Source organism: Bidens hawaiensis, unplaced genomic scaffold (genome assembly GCF_021521415.1).
Source record: "Bidens hawaiensis isolate Kalapana, Puna unplaced genomic scaffold, B.hawaiensis_p1.1 tig00022329_1, whole genome shotgun sequence".
Lineage (NCBI taxonomy): Eukaryota > Viridiplantae > Streptophyta > Magnoliopsida > Asterales > Asteraceae > Bidens > Bidens hawaiensis.
This window is the reverse complement of record NW_027493478.1, coordinates 24,193-40,210: the sequence shown is the minus strand read 5'-3', so window position 1 is coordinate 40,210 and position 16,018 is coordinate 24,193. Positions and strand designations below refer to the sequence as shown.

At 41.3% G+C, this 16,018-nt stretch overlaps 1 long non-coding RNA gene across 1 annotated transcript; it reads right to left on the bottom strand.

Annotated features, from left to right (window-relative positions):
• Positions 1–312: 312 nt before the first annotated feature.
• Positions 313–14,387, bottom strand: LOC143565417 (uncharacterized). Its single transcript, XR_013141066.1, has 3 exons — positions 14,268–14,387; positions 13,475–13,862; positions 313–385 (listed from the first exon to the last, which is right to left on the bottom strand). It is a non-coding gene; the product is annotated as an uncharacterized LOC143565417 (long non-coding RNA).
• Between the last annotated feature and the right edge of the window lie 1,631 nt (positions 14,388–16,018).

The following is a 16,018-nucleotide window of genomic DNA, read 5'->3' as shown; positions in this document are numbered from 1 at the left end:
TTGTTGTATATTATTCTAAAATATTTGTACCTGGTAAAATTAACTAATGTAATTGAAGAAATATTAAACGTGGTTAATTGGTTACTATGTGATAATTATTCTTTTCATGTTTAATTGTCTTTTTTGAACGACCAAATTTTATTACTATAACTCAAGAGACTAGCAAGCTGCTACCCGCAAAGTTTTACACCGTGGAAACACCGAAATTACAAAGGAATACTCAAAGTGAAATGAACATCATTTTTCCCAATCTAACTTGTCTATTTTCTTCATACCCTTCACCCATAGAAACAAGAGCCGTTTTATATTTACTAAGACACCCGATTTTCAAGTTAGCGTTGATATAGGAAGTAACTGTAGTAAAGAAAACTCATAACCTTTTCACCTAAGTTCAGGGACGGAACCACAGGAGGGTCCGGTGGCCAAGCTTTATGTTAGCCTGTATATCCAACGGGAAAACATTTGTATGGTTTGACCCTTTAAAAATGCATCATGTTGAGCAGTTAATGTGAAGAAAAAATAATAAAAGAGGCATTTTTAAAAAGCTCCGGTGGTTGGCGGCGAGCTGAAGCAGAGACACAAGAAGGAAGAAGGAAGAAGGAAGAAGGAATGGTTTTTGGTTAATAAATAAATAGAAAGGGTAATATTTAATTATATTACTTCAGAATTTAGGGTAGAGTGCTAGAATTTGTAGCAGTTAATATAGCCTGCTAACCTAGTAGCCTGCCAACTCAACTTCTTTTTCTTACTTTTGTGTTTTCATTTAATTGACCTATAAAAGGCCTACGACAGTGTGCCACGACAGGTGCTCTGGGAGTGCTTGGAGGGTAGAAGAGTGCCCAGGAAATACATAGAGATAATTATGGATATGTATACCAGGAGTGAAACAAGTGTCCGTGCGCCAGTGGGGGATACTGATTTCTTTCCTGTAGAGGTAGGTCTTCACCAGGGGTCAGCGTTGAGCCCGTTTCTTTTTGCAGTAGTCTTGGATGAGTTGTCAAAGTCGATTCAGGGGACTCTCCCGTGGTGCATGATGTTCGCAGACGATATTGTGTTACTTGCTGAGAAAAAACAAGATCTAAACATGAGGCTTGAGGAGTGGCGAACAACCTTAGAGACAAAAGGTTTAAAGATTAGCTAATCCAAGACGGAGTACCTTGTAACACCCCGACCAAAGGCGGATTATACATCGGGGCGCCACATATTGCTTCATTACTCGCGACACTATTGGTGTCAATATTTATTAATACACATTTTATCGCGCACGCGCAGCGGGGAAAATAAAGAACATAAATCAAACATAAATCAATATATTATAAATTATAACATTCAAACAACATTAACTTGTCTTGATACATTTTAATTCTAGGTCCAAAAGTAAAAACGTCCTACGTGTCCACAAGCTCCAAAACAGCTACTGCAAACCTGAACATGTGTTAAAATAAACGTCAAACACTTGCGTGTTGGTGAGAAATCAAGTTTAATAGATAATCATAGATAATCACAGTAAATCTGCGCGCAACACGTGTATGTCTAGAGTTTAACAAGGGTGTAATCAGATTGTGATCAAGCCTAAGATAGTTCATAGATCATAGTTCAATCCATGCTCCCAATTGAGCATAAAAACGAGAAAACATCTGTGCAAGTGTAAACAAAGAAAACCGTAAACGATAGGTCTCCCGTGTTCAATAATGGTACCAACGGAACTGCGGAATAGGCCGAACAAAGCGGTTAATGATACACACATACAAATAAACAGCCAAGTAAACATCCTCAACACATGGGATACTGCGCGACTAAAGTTCAAAAACAAGTTTAAGACTCAAGTTTTGTATGAACACATGAGCATCCCAAAGCATTTAAAATAAAAAGGGATTAGATACGAGATAACTCACTTGATAAACGATGCGGTGAAAGATATGCAAGAATCAACTCTTAAACAAGCAAAGTTAACCTATAATTAAGATTATTGTTTTAACGATTGGTTTTAAGTCTTGATTATAAGTTAGCATAATTAATAAGTAAATTATAATATTTATTACCGGAAAAGCAGGAAGAACAAGGAGGAAGACGGAGGCAGAGAGGAAGACGGCAGAGAGAGCAAGGAGCAAGAGAACAGGAGAGATTAAGTGTTTTGTGTGTGATGTGTTAGGAAAAATAATACTATTATTTATAGAGAAACCCTAGGGAACACAATCCTAGAAAAGGGGAAAAGATCTCAAAAAGCAAAAGATATCAAAAAGCATAAGAATCCAAAAGCAAAAGATATCAAAAGATATGGCAGCTGCAGGGGGCAAGATAAAGCTGACAGGGAACAGTAACAGGCATGGGCGGTTCAGATAAAGGTACTGGTCAAGCATGGCAAAAGCAGATCTCAAAAGATAATGTCAGTCACTTTTTCTTCCAACCAATGGGGGTTGGTACGCATGCTGCGCCGAAAGTAACTATTCAGACATTAAATAGGTTAGGTCAACAGCACAGAAGATAAGACAACACAAAGCAAACGGCTAGATTTAAACAGAAGATACAAGGGTTAAGCGCGGGAAGGCTGAGTGCGCGAGCGCGAAGGCTGGCACAACAATCCTTAGCGCACTGCGGGAAGAATCACATCCTTAGCGTGCTGCGTGAAGAACAAGAATTCTAAGCGCATCGCGGGAAGAACATACATTCTTAGCGCATTGCGGGAAGAACATGCATTCTTAGCGCGCTGCGAGAAGAGTTCTCTTCACGCATCGCAGGAACAAGATGTCTTCACGCAGGCTTCCATGTAAGGAGTCTGGCGCGTGGAGCTGCAGACATCCTTAGGCGGGAAGAACCAAAGGACAAGCAAAGAGGAGGGAAACAAGGCGTAAGGGTGGGACGGCGACAAGAGGGAAAAGGTGGAAAAGAGAGAAGGAAGAGGGACGGGACGGCGGAAAGAAAGAGAGAGAAAGAGGCGGGAAGGAAAATATATATTATTATTAAAAGTAAAATATAAGTATAAATATTAAATAATAAAAGAGAGATCGGGTCAGAGAAACGGGTACCTGGGTCGGGTCGGATCGGGGCAGATGTCACAGTCTCCCCTACTTTAAGAAATTTCGTCCCGAAATTTATCTCGAAGTAGGTTGCGCAGAGAACAGGTGCGGGTACTTGATCTTCATCTGATCTTCCCTTTCCCATGTAAACTCGGCTCCGCGCTTGGACTCCCAACGAACTTTCACGATAGGGATACGACTGCGCTTGGTTTGCTTAACCTCGCGATCCATAATCTCAACAGGCTTCTCAACGAAATGCATAGTTTCATCAACTTGAACTTCATCAAGTGGAATGTGAAGGTTCTCGTCAGCTAAACACTTCTTGAGATTGGAAACATGGAACGTTGGATGCACATTACTGAGCGCGAGCGGCAGGTCAAGTCTGTAGGCAACTTTTCCCACACGCGCGAGAATCTTGAATGGACCAACATAACGAGGAGCAAGCTTACCCTTCTTCCCAAAGCGGACAACACCTTTCCAAGGCGACACTTTGAGGAGAACAAGATCACCAACTTGAAATTCGAGAGGCTTCCGTCTACGATCTGCGTAACTCTTCTGTCGGCTTCTGGCAGTCAGCAAATGATCACGGATCTTGGCGATTTTATCGGTTGTCTCTTGAACAAGTTCGGGTCCTGTGATTTGAGTTTCACCCACTTCGCTCCAACAAATTGGGGAGCGGCATTTACGACCGTAAAGTGCTTCAAATGGGGCCATACCAATACTGGAATGATAGCTGTTATTATAAGAAAACTCGATCAAAGGCAGGTGTGAATCCCAATTACCTCCAAAATCAAGAACACAAGATCGGAGCATATCCTCAAGAGTTTGAATAGTTCGCTCAGACTGACCGTCAGTCTGAGGATGATATGCCGTACTCATGTCCAAGCGAGTTCCTAGCACAGATTGGAGAGATTTCCAAAAGCGAGATATAAAACGGCCATCGCGATCGGATATGATGCTCAAAGGAGTACCATGGCGGCAGACGATTTCCTTGACATAAAGCTGCGCGAGATGCTCAACACGGTAGTTTTCACGAATGGGCAGAAAGTGAGCAGACTTAGTCAATCGATCCACTATTACCCAAATGCTATCATGTTTGCTTGCTGTCAAAGGTAACTTGGTAATAAAGTCCATCGCTATACCTTCCCATTTCCACGTAGGAATTTCTGGTTGTTCGAGCAAACCAGATGGGCGTTGGTGTTCAGCTTTAACTTTAGAACAAGTCAGGCACTTAGCTACGAACACAGCAATATCCTTTTTCATGCCAGGCCACCAATAAGTTATGCGCAAATCCTTGTACATCTTATCAGCGCCAGGATGAATAGAATATCGAGATTTGTGCGCTTCACTCAGGATATCAGCGCGAAGATTCTCATCAAAGGGAATCCAGATGCGATTGAGATAGCAGAGAATTCCACTCAGATTAGGGACAAAGAGTGCTTCCGCGCCACACGCTAACTCGGCGCGAAGGTTGCCATTACTGATGGATGCGCGCTGCGCGTCACGAATACGCGATTCAAGGTTGCTTTGAATCGGCGCGAAGTGAAGCTGGGTGCGCGGCAAGATACAGTTAAGTTGGCAGGGTTTTCGGCTGAGCGCATCGGCTACCACATTAGCCTTACCAGGATGATACCGGATCTCACAATCGTAATCGCTGATGAGTTCGTTCCATCGGCGTTGCCTCATGTTAAGTTCCTTTTGATCAAAGATATGCTGAAGGCTTTTATGGTCAGTGTAGAGGATACACTTAGTACCATAAAGGTAGTGTCTCCAGATCTTCAAGGCAAAAACAACTGCACCAAGCTCGAGGTCGTGAGTTGTATAATTCTTTTCATGAACCTTGAGTTGCCTTGATGCGTAAGCGATAACCTTGCCTCGTTGCATAAGAACACAACCGAGACCTTGGTTGGATGCATCGCAATACACGACAAAATCATCATTACCCTCAGGTAGCGCAAGAACAGGAGCTTCACACAACAAACGCTTGAGCGTCAGAAAGGCTTCTTCTTGCTTCGAGCCCCAAATATATGGTTTACCTTTGTGCGTAAGAGCTGTTAAAGGCAAAGCGATCTTTGAGAAGTTCGAAATGAAACGCCGGTAATAACCAGCTAAGCCCAGAAAGGAACGGATCTCAGAAGGAGAGGATGGCGTAATCCAGTTCTTGATTGCTTCAATCTTGGATGGGTCGACATGAATACCCATCTTGTTTACAACATGACCAAGAAACTGTACTTCATCAGACCAAAATTCACACTTGGAAAGCTTAGCATAGAGTTGCTCGGCTCTAAGCTTTTGCAATACCAATCGGAGATGTTGCTCATGCTCGGCCTTGGTCTTAGAATACACCAGAACATCATCGATAAACACGATCACGAATTTATCCAAGAAAGGCCTACACACCCGATTCATAAGATCCATGAAAACGGCGGGTGCGTTGGTTAAACCGAAGGACATGACCAAGAATTCAAAATGGCCATAACGAGTACGAAAAGCAGTCTTCGGAATATCTTCATCGCGGATGCGCAACTGGTGATAGCCAGAGCGGAGATCAATCTTGGAAAAACAAGAGGCACCTTGGAGTTGATCAAAGAGGTCGTCAATACGTGGTAAGGGATACCGGTTTTTAATGGTGAGTTTGTTCAACTCGCGGTAATCAATACACATGCGAAACGATCCATCTTTCTTTTTAACGAACAACACCGGAGCACCCCAGGGCGAAGAGCTAGGGCGAATGAATCCTTTAGCAGTCAACTCTTGAAGTTGGCTGGCCAATTCTTGCATCTCAGCGGGTGCAAGACGATAAGGAGATTTAGCAACGGGGGAAGCACCAGGGACAAGATCAACACGAAACTCGACTTCACGAGCGGGAGGGATACCAGGAAGATCATCAGGAAAAACTTCAGGAAAATCACGCACAACAGGGATATCGCGAAGCTTCTTTCCTTCATCGGGTTTAACCACATGGGCTAGAAATGCAATACACTTCTTCCGCATGAGTCTTTGGGCTTCGGCGCAAGACATAAGTTTAAGACCACTGGAGGGTTTTTCGCCGTAGATATGAAGATCACCATTTTCTCGAGGTATGCGAATCAATTTCTTGGCGCAAATAACTTCGGCGCGATTCTTCGAGAGCCAGTCCATACCAATGATAACATCAAAGCTTCCAAGAGGCATAGGGATGAGGTCGATCAGAAAATCGTTTTCGTTAAGGTTAAGCGTGCAATCTTTAATTACCGAGTTTATTAAAACAGTTTCACCGTTAGCCAATTCAACTGAAAAATCTTCTTTTAAATCGCTGCGCGGTCGCGCAAGCTTCTGCTCAAACGCGCGAGAAATAAAACTTCGATCGGCGCCAGTATCAAAAAGCATAGATGCATAAAATCCATTAAGCAAAAATGTACCATTAACTACGTCGTTATTCGCTTGCGCTTGGTGCGCGGTTATGTTAAAAGCTCGGCCACGCGTCACTTGGTTCGAAATTTGGTTCACCGGATTCGCTTGAGTAATCTGAACTTGTAGCCTTGGGCACGCGTTCCGGAAATGACTTGGATCACCGCAGTTAAAGCACGATCTGGGTCGTGGGTTTTGGTAAGTTGGCTGTGGGTTCTGCGGGTAGGCTGGTGGTGTTGGCGCAATTGGATTGGCGGGAGGGACTCTACAGAACTCAGCAGAGTGACCAACGCGGCCACATCGGTTACATTGTCGACACGGGACTTGAGGTGGGTGATGAAGTCTACAGGTTGGGCAGAAGGGTGGGTTTCCTGTGTAAGGTTTCTTAGTTGGCGGGGCAGGAAGTGCTGGATTGGTTAAGGCATAGTTGTGGACTACAGGAGGTGCTGGGTAGGTTGACAGTGGGTTAGGCGCGTAAACTGGTTGATAAATTGGTTGCTGGACAATGTGCGGGTTGGTAAGCGCATAGGCTTGTCTGCGCCTACGTTTCTGGTTATGGTTTGAGGGTTCAGGTTTGGTTTCTGTTGGTTCAGGGGCAGTCTTGGTGAGTTTGGTCTTTTCTGTTCCCCGCAGGAACAGGGTTCCTGCTCTGACATGGTTGTCGCTGAGCACAGCGGCCAACTCGATGGCGTCAGAGAGGGTTACTGGGTTTCTGGCCCATACAGAATCTTGAATTTCCATGGGGAGACCCCCAAGGAATTTCTCGATGGCTCGGCGGGAAGGGGTAACAAGGTGAGGGACCAGTAAGCTTAGCTCGTGGAAGCGCGTCGCGTACTCGCGCGCTTCACCGCTGTATTGCTTCAAGTTCCAGAATTCTTCCTCCAGGCGCTTAACTTCGTTGGGAGGGCAGAATTCTCGCGTAAGAATTTCCTTGAATTCCTCCCATGTCATGCTAGAAGCAGCCTCTGCGCCACGCGCATGAGCTACCCCATTCCACCATGTAAGCGCTCTGGATTCCAGGACACTGGAAGCATATAGGGTTCGTCTTTCTGAGGGGCATTGGGTATGGAGGAAAGTGTTTTCAATCTTTTCGAGCCATTGGAGCATCACGGTGGCTCCTTCAAGACCTGTGAACTTCGGAGGGTTACCCGCATTAAAGGACTTAATGTTATAACTGGAGGTATTAGCATTGTTTTGGCTCAAAGCTTGGGCTATTGCGGCGGCCATTTCCTGGGAACGTTGCTGTCTACGCATGCGCGAGGCTTCTCTTCTCTGAAATCGGCGAGATAGCGGAGGCATTCTATAAAAGTTTTAAATTTTAATTAATATCTTGGTTTTAGCGCAAAGTTTTAATATAAAGCTTGGTTTCACGGAGTTAGATACTATCAAAAGTTAAAGTAAAATAAATGATCCTAAATGCAGACTTAATAAAGGTAACAAATTCGAATCAAGAACCGACAATTCACGCATCACCGTGACTTTCCGAGTTCTCAATTTAAAATAGCTAGTAAACGAGTATTGGAGATTGACGATTCATGTATCACCATGACTTTCCAATCTTCAATATAAAATATACAAGAAAATGAGTATTGGAGGTTGACAATTCATGTATCACCATGACTTTTCAAGTCTCCAACCTCAGAACATAATCGTAAATGGAAATTGAAAATCAACTATTCATGTATCACCATGACTTTTCGGATCTTCAAATCCCAACAAACGAATATGTAAGTAAAATCAATAAAAATCGAAATTCAACAAAAATCGAAATATCGCGAAATAGAACATAAAATCATATACTGCGCAAGTGCGAGCATATTCATAAATAACGAGTAATTAACAATAAGCGCGCAAACATGAGATTTCTCTCATGCGCGAGAAGGGACTCTTAGGTATTCTAGGCCGTTACGTCTAACCACCTATCCTAAAGTCAACGAGCTCTGATACCAATCTGTAACACCCCGACCAAAGGCGGATTATACATCGGGGCGCCACATATTGCTTCATTACTCGCGACACTATTGGTGTCAATATTTATTAATACACATTTTATCGCGCACGCGCAGCGGGGAAAATAAAGAACATAAATCAAACATAAATCAATATATTATAAATTATAACATTCAAACAACATTAACTTGTCTTGATACATTTTAATTCTAGGTCCAAAAGTAAAAACGTCCTACGTGTCCACAAGCTCCAAAACAGCTACTGCAAACCTGAACATGTGTTAAAATAAACGTCAAACACTTGCGTGTTGGTGAGAAATCAAGTTTAATAGATAATCATAGATAATCACAGTAAATCTGCGCGCAACACGTGTATGTCTAGAGTTTAACAAGGGTGTAATCAGATTGTGATCAAGCCTAAGATAGTTCATAGATCATAGTTCAATCCATGCTCCCAATTGAGCATAAAAACGAGAAAACATCTGTGCAAGTGTAAACAAAGAAAACCGTAAACGATAGGTCTCCCGTGTTCAACTAATGGTACCAACGGAACTGCGGAATAGGCCGAACAAAGCGGTTAATGATACACACATACAAATAAACAGCCAAGTAAACATCCTCAACACATGGGATACTGCGCGACTAAAGTTCAAAAACAAGTTTAAGACTCAAGTTTTGTATGAACACATGAGCATCCCAAAGCATTTAAAATAAAAAGGGATTAGATACGAGATAACTCACTTGATAAACGATGCGGTGAAAGATATGCAAGAATCAACTCTTAAACAAGCAAAGTTAACCTATAATTAAGATTATTGTTTTAACGATTGGTTTTAAGTCTTGATTATAAGTTAGCATAATTAATAAGTAAATTATAATATTTATTACCGGAAAAGCAGGAAGAACAAGGAGGAAGACGGAGGCAGAGAGGAAGACGGCAGAGAGAGCAAGGAGCAAGAGAACAGGAGAGATTTAGTGTTTTGTGTGTGATGTGTTAGGAAAAATAATACTATTATTTATAGAGAAACCCTAGGGAACACAATCCTAGAAAAGGGGAAAAGATCTCAAAAAGCAAAAGATATCAAAAAGCATAAGAATCCAAAAGCAAAAGATATCAAAAGATATGGCAGCTGCAGGGGGCAAGATAAAGCTGACAGGGAACAGTAACAGGCATGGGCGGTTCAGATAAAGGTACTGGTCAAGCATGGCAAAAGCAGATCTCAAAAGATAATGTCAGTCACTTTTTCTTCCAACCAATGGGGGTTGGTACGCATGCTGCGCCGAAAGTAACTATTCAGACATTAAATAGGTTAGGTCAACAGCACAGAAGATAAGACAACACAAAGCAAACGGCTAGATTTAAACAGAAGATACAAGGGTTAAGCGCGGGAAGGCTGAGTGCGCGAGCGCGAAGGCTGGCACAACAATCCTTAGCGCACTGCGGGAAGAATCACATCCTTAGCGTGCTGCGTGAAGAACAAGAATTCTAAGCGCATCGCGGGAAGAACATACATTCTTAGCGCATTGCGGGAAGAACATGCATTCTTAGCGCGCTGCGAGAAGAGTTCTCTTCACGCATCGCAGGAACAAGATGTCTTCACGCAGGCTTCCATGTAAGGAGTCTGGCGCGTGGAGCTGCAGACATCCTTAGGCGGGAAGAACCAAAGGACAAGCAAAGAGGAGGGAAACAAGGCGTAAGGGTGGGACGGCGACAAGAGGGAAAAGGTGGAAAAGAGAGAAGGAAGAGGGACGGGACGGCGGAAAGAAAGAGAGAGAAAGAGGCGGGAAGGAAAATATATATTATTATTAAAAGTAAAATATAAGTATAAATATTAAATAATAAAAGAGAGATCGGGTCAGAGAAACGGGTACCTGGGTCGGGTCGGATCGGGGCAGATGTCACATACCTCCACTGTGATTTTGGTGGGATAAACGACAATGAAGACACACAGATCACAATTGAAGGGCAGGTGGTCCCGCAGGTAACGAAGTTCAAGTATTTAGGATCATTTGTACAGAGCGATGGGGAATTAGACAGTGATGTGATCCACCGAGTTCAGGTAGGATGGTGTAGATGGAAAACAGCCACAGGTATATTGTGCGACAAGAGTTTCCCGACTAAACTAAAGGGAAAATTCTATAGGGTGGCAGTTAGACCTGCAATGCTATATGAAACAGATTGTTGGTCCATCAAGAAGGCACAAGTGCGGAAGATGGAGGTAGCAGAAATGAGAATGCTACGTTGGATGTGTGGGCACACAAGGCTAGACCGAATAAGAAACAGTGTGTTTCGCGAGAGATTAGGGGTGGCGAACATAGCAGACAAGATAAGAGAGTGGAGATTGAGATGGTTTGGACATGTAAAGAGAAGACAGACGACGAATCCTGTTAGATCCGTAGAAAACATTACTATAGAGGGGAGGAGGGGTAGAGGACGACCGAAATTGACTTGGGATGAGAGGATTAGGCATGATTTGATAGACCTAAACCTCTCCGAGGACATGGTTGAGGATAGGAATTCGTGGAGAAGTAGAATTAAAGTTAAGGATTTTTAGAGAGAATTGAATACCTTAGGGCTTAGACTTAACTTATTTAGGTCACATACCATAATGGTATTTCCCTTACATATATTATTATTATTATTATAATTATTATTAGCTTTTATATAGCTGTTAAACTGTGATCTTATTATTAATATTATTATAATTAGTAGTAGTTTTTATATAACTGTTAAACTTTGATTTCCTTTATTTTGCTTCATTCACATGTACTTAGAGCCGAGGGTCTCTCTGGAAGCCACATCTCTATTCCTTTGGATAGAGGTACGGTGTGCCTACATCCCACTCTCCCCAGACCCTACTTATAGCTTTGCTGTCGGTGGAATTTTACTGGGCATGATTGATTGATTGATTGTGTTTTCATTTAATTGATATTTCATTTTTCATATTTAATTGTTTATTACTTTTAACAAAAAAGTAGACGAATTATTTGTGTTAAGATTTCCACTTCATAACTTAATTTTATAGTTCTATATAACAAGATAATTATGTAATATAGGGATATCTTTTTGGGTCATTGTCTCAGTTTAACAGTAACAATAAATTAGTTTGATGAAGAATAAGTTGAAATAATTGCACTCTAGTGAATGTACAAAGATTCTATTACGACCCCCCAGTTAAGACGTTCTGGTTCCGTCACTGCCTAAGTTATCCAACTTAAACAATGTAAGATTATACGCTATGGGGCGCCCATGGCTGAGGTGGCGGGCGGCGAAGGGCGCGGAACACCGCAGTGGGGCGCGGTGGTTCCTTGGGCGCCGTTACTTCGATTGTTCAAACGGCCGGCGCGCTTGGAGAGGTTTGATGGGTCCCCCCCCCAACGTTCATTTTGAACGGCTAGTTTTTAAAAACAAAACTGATTATTTTATTTATAAATACTAACTCATTTTATCATTTTATACTCAAACAAATACCAAATTACTATCAAATTTCATAACAAAAAACTCTCAACTCTCTACCATGAATTCTTTCTCAAATTTCACCGGCTCGAGCTCAAACCCGAACCCAAACCAGAACACGAGCTCGAGCTCAAACCCTAACCAAAACCCGAACACCAACCCAAACCCGTGGGATCCGTCTCAAAGGTGGTGGGCTAGTTTACTCGCAAACAATAACCCTACCAACCCTTACTTTGCCAACCAGCATATACCCGCAATGCCTCCAAACGATATGTTTTATCGAATGCCAATGTCGTTTATGCCTCCGCCACCCCAAACCTAAACACCTGAAACCCAAACATCCAAAACCCAAGTTGTCGAAACCCAAATTCCCGAAACCCAAGTCGACGAACCCCAAGTTCGTCCAAGCGAAGCCATAAAAAGAAGGTCGTTGCTGATCAAACACCAACTGAATTGTACGACAGGAAGAAGTGGGAAGACGATGAGGAAGCGGCGTTGGCGCAAGCGTGGATCGACTCATCCGAAGACTCGATGTTAGGTGACGGTAAACGCACCGCGATATTTTGGGCAGAAATACGTGATAAGATTTTTGAGATAATGGGTCGAGGTCGCTACCGCGGGGATGATTCCGTCTCCAACAAATGGAAGGCAATGGTTTTAAAAATGAACCACTTCTCCAAAATTCACACTCTCCTTAAGAACAACAAAGGAAGCGGCACGAACGACGCCGACCTTCTTAAGGATATGTTGAAACAATACAAGAGCCTTCATGGTCAACACTTCGGCATGGGGATGTTTGAAATTTGGAAGAAATGCACGAGCTCGCCAAAGTGGCATCCGATCCCGACATCTTCACCGCTACCGTCCAAACGGTCAAAAACAACGTCTACTTCGGCCGATCAATCGCTGTCTCAAGCCGCATCGGATGCTCGTTCTCAATTTAAATTAAACGAGATTGATCCCAATTTTCAATTTGATGAACCAGATGAGTTGCCACGTCCGATAGGAAGAGAAAGGGCCAAGGCGGCGGCTAGAGGTGGGGGGGTCTTCGTCTAGAACGACATCCTCGATGAGTTCCGACGTGAGCGCGTGATTTGACAACTTGGAGCTTGCACTTAAAGAGTTTCGCGAGGAAAAAAACTCGAAAGAGGAACTCAAGATAATACACGAAGAAAGAAAAGCGATGCATGCGGAATACAAAGCCATGCATGAAGAAAGAAAGAAGGCTAAATCAGAACGGCAACGTGAGAAGGACTTCAAGCTCCTCGTATTGCGATCTCTCGCATCTAGATTCGGCCACGCGGGCGTTTTTGGAGAAAAAGAAAGAAAGGATAATGGCAAAATACGCAAACGAGGACTCGGACGCCGAAAATTAGTTGTATTTTTTTTTCTATTTGTATGTTTTTTTTATGTTTTTTAGTTTAATTAAGTTTGGTTTTTATTATTTAGTTTAATTTAGTTTGTATTTTATTATTAAGTTATATTAAGTTTGTTAGTTTTATTAAATTTATAAAAATGAAAAAAAATTAAGGGGCTTCGAAACCCCGTCACCATTGAGGGGCATCTTTGGGGTGAGGCTTTGAAGCCCCCAGTGCACACGTGGCGCTGACGTAGCACTGGGGAGGGGCTTCGAAGCCTCTCACCATAGCGACCAGTCTAACCAACTAGTACAGAGATGTAACCAACTAATATAAATAATAAAAAACAAATAAGAAAAATTGAGCAATATATAAAATAAAATTTCATAAAAATGTAACCAACTGATACAAAGATCCACATACATTAATGCTTTAAGAGAACATAACTGCTAGTAAAAAAACAAATATACATCAACAGAACACATGTGTCCACAAACCAATATCTTAAGCCCGTAAATTTAACATAAACTCCGCATACATCAAATGGTTTTGAGTTGAAGATCATGACACTTGCCCATGTTGTCACATGCTTGTACCAAATTGTTCAATTGTTTTAGTAGCTAGTGTTAGAACATCCACAAACGCGCTGTACGATGCACGGAGAAATCTAGCTTCAGTTGCCTCGAACCGCCTGCAATATAATTGTTGAAAAAGTTAACTTTAAAACACCCAAGTTGCAAATGTATTTTCTTGAAATTCAGAAAAAAAATTCTCATAACTCTATCCAGAGATGGCAATAATGGTCAAAATAGGTAAACTTTTAGTCCGTAATTTACAATTTTCAAGAATAATTAGTGTCATATATGATTACAAATCTTATGTTATTCAATAATTATCAAACTATTTGATTAAAATGATATAGATCATACGTATAAAAATACACTTTGGGAGACTTAGTATTCAATATTCATCTATGTGACTAACTTTTACAACATGACCTGTTAATGATAAAACATAACCCGTTTCGACCCATTAATAAGTAAACAAGTAGAATTTGCCACCTCAAGTTCTCTATCACAACCAAAAATAAACTCACACTGAAAGTTTCCCGTTCGAGACAGAAATCAACCGCTTGACTTTATCTGGCTGCAGCTGCAATTCGAAAGACCAAAATAGTAAAAACACGAGAAGGGTAAATATGGTACAACGAACATAACATGTAACCGGTCAAAATCTGGCACTTTCATATGCTTTGGGTCTAGGTGTTACCGGGTAGGTTTTTTACCAACTTGTTTTTAATCAATAGCTAGCGTGATTAGAAAAACCATACTCATTCCGTAATAATCTAATTTTTTAAGTAAATAATTTAGGAGGTTTCGTGCATTAAAAATACACTTTGGGGAAACTTTTAACCTATTTTCTTTTCAACTAATAATTTTGATTTGAACTGTTTTCCGTTTTTGAGATAAAACATAAATTAAATAAGTTAGGAGTTTACATGCATTTGAAAAAATTACACTTTGGAGGACTTTAACCTGGAACTAGAAATAACAAAAAAAAAAGTAATAATAATCATAAAGTAGTAGCTCCTTGTCAACCGCTAGTGTAGAATATACGATGGAAGCAATTTCATCACATTTGTAATCTACTTGGAAATCACTGCAGACGAAAAACCATATAACATGAATGATAAAGAAGCACACGTGTCCCATACTTATCTTTACCCAAATATTCTGGTAAAATTAGACTTTTGTTAACAACTTATAGAGTCTAATATTTAGAGGTGGTAAGAAGGGAAGTTAGGGTAAGAGGCCATTATTAGTATGGTTAAAACAGGCAGAAAAGTGGGAGTATTATTATATATTAAAGTAAAAAACATATAGAATGCTGACATATATGTGTGCACATGTCATGCTATCTCTCTCTTATATAACAATCTCAATTTAATGGAGATGCTAGTATTCATCACAATTGCCTTTGCGGTTTTGTACACGAGTGCTTTCATTGATTACTTATTTTCCGGTCGGAGTTAATGTCAGCTGTAACTCGGAGATGAAGGAATGTGAGCTGGACGTGTGTAGTGGTTTTTGTCCGCCTTTGCTTTGTGTGAATGCTTCGACAGCAATACCACATGCCATATAACTCACTTTTTTTTGTTGGTTTTCAAGCTAAATGTATATTTAGGAAATTGCATATACTTTATGCTTGTGAGCCAACAATCTGAAACAATACCCTGTAACTTATTTCAACAAAATTGTTTGATGCACCAAATCTCGTTGTTGGTATTAGATCGAACAAGGGAGACGGAGACTCTATTGTGAATGCTTTTAACACAATACAAAACTATCAATATACAAGTAAAGAAAACAAAATAATCAAGCACACGACTATAATTTTATACGATCCAACCAGCAAACGTATAGTCAGCTTAAAATTATAGAAATTCCCCTTTAGTTTTAATTTCATAATAATGCGTAGGCATATATATATATATATGTAGAATATTCCATTTCTGTAGGGTATATTACCCAAACTAGAGGTGCACAAATCGGGTTCACCTTGAAAACCCGAACCGGTTCGGAACCGGTTTTTTTCACACCGGGTAGAAAATGAAACCGGTTCGGTTCCCGACCCGAACCGATGCCCAGAAATGCAAACTTTTAGGAACCAGGTAGGTTGGAACCGGAACCGGTTTTTACGTAAAAACCGGTTCCACCGGTTTTTTTTGAAATTTAAACATTATAGCCGTTAGGAACCGGTTCCAACGGCTATATAGCCGTTTTAGACCGTTGGAACCGGTTTTTTAACTATAAATAGGTTATCTTCTTTCTATAAATAGCAAGGTTT